We start from the raw sequence: 1,672 nt of genomic DNA on the forward strand, positions 1-1,672 counted from the left end.
TTTGCGGGGAAAAGCGTGTACGGTATTAGAAACGATAGAAAATATAGAAAATTTAAATTTGTCGGAGTTGAAATCTAAACTTGAACTTCTTTTCGGAGAAGGAAGTTTAACTCAAAATCATTATTCCCTTTTCACAAATAGAAAACAAAAATTTGGGGAAGATTTAGCAACTTTTGATACTGAGATAGAGAGATTATCCCGTTTGGCTTATCCGGAATGCCCGTACGCAGTTCGGGATAAAATCGCGTGTGCTCAGTTTATCTCAACTTTGTCGGACAATTTTGTTAAACGTACTCTTCAGTTGGAAGGAATTACTTCGTTAAATTTAGCAATTGAAAGAGCTAAAGCAGTAAAAATTATACAAGAAGAAGATTTTGGAAGGAGGAAAGAAAAGAGGTGGAATACCAGTAATTTTCAGAAAAACAATGAGAGAGATGAGAGGAACCACGCGCGAATGGAAAGAAAAGAAAAGAAAGAGAAGGATGAAAATTCTCGGAAAAATAAGTGGCGTAAAAATAATTTCAATATGAAAGATAAAGAATGTTGAACTTGCGGGAAAAAAGGACATTTTCGTTCTGAATGCCCTGAAGAAAAGGGAAACTTGAATTAGTTGAACTTTTTGGGGTGAGTTCAACTTGCGGAAAAAATACCCCGATTGTTCACAGTTTTATAGATTGTAATGTTAAAAGAATTGAACAAGGTAATTTCTGTTATCCTGGAAAAATAAATGGGAAAGATTGTTCCTTTAGGATAGACACGGGTTCTGACGTTTCTATTTTAAATAGTAATTTATTAGGAAAAGATATGGAAAGAATTAAAATAAAAAAACATAATTTAATATATCTAACAGAAGAAAAAGTTTTAGTGGAATGTAAAGTTTTTTCAAAAGTGGAAATAGGAAAATATTTTGTAAAAATTCCAATGTTTGTAGCGAAAATTAATGATGAATGTTTGTTAGGAGTAGATTTTCTGAAAAAGATTGATTTGGAAAATATTTTCGATGTTGTTTTCAATGTGCCAAAATTTAATAAAGAAAGAATTTTGCAGTGTTCTCGTATTAATAATTCTTCTGAAAAAGTCCCATTTATTTTAAAAGAACTATTTGAAAATAATTCAGTTGATTTAGGGGGAGTTCAGAAAGAAATTTTTACTAGTTTCCTTAGTGATTATCAGGATGTATTTTCTAACAATAATGTGGTTGGAAATTGTAATGTTGTTCAGCATGTTATAAATGTGAAAGACTCTCTCCCCATAAAACAGATACCTCGTCGTATTCCTATTCACATAAGGGAAGAAGTTGATAAAATTCTTGAAGATATGAAAACACAAGGAATTATTGAAGAATCACAAAGTGCTTGGGTTTCTCCAGCCGTAATGATGAGAAAGAAGGATGGTACTTTAAGATTCTGTGTGGATTATAGAAAATTAAACAATGTGACGGTAAAGGATTCGTATCCCCTTCCTAGAATAGATGATATTCTAGACCAACTCTCAGGTAACGCTTGGTTTTCTACACTTGATCTTAAAACTGGTTATTGGCAATTGAAAATTCGTCCGGAGGACAAGGAGAAAACGGCTTTCTTTATCGGCAGAGGATTATGGCAATTTACAGTGATGCCTTTCGGTTTATGTAACGCCCCTGCTACATTTGAGAGATTAATGGAAAAAGTTT

The sequence above is a fragment of the Formica exsecta genome, unplaced genomic scaffold (assembly GCF_003651465.1).
Source record: "Formica exsecta isolate Colony F162 unplaced genomic scaffold, ASM365146v1 scaffold522, whole genome shotgun sequence".
In the NCBI taxonomy this organism is placed as follows: domain Eukaryota; kingdom Metazoa; phylum Arthropoda; class Insecta; order Hymenoptera; family Formicidae; genus Formica; species Formica exsecta.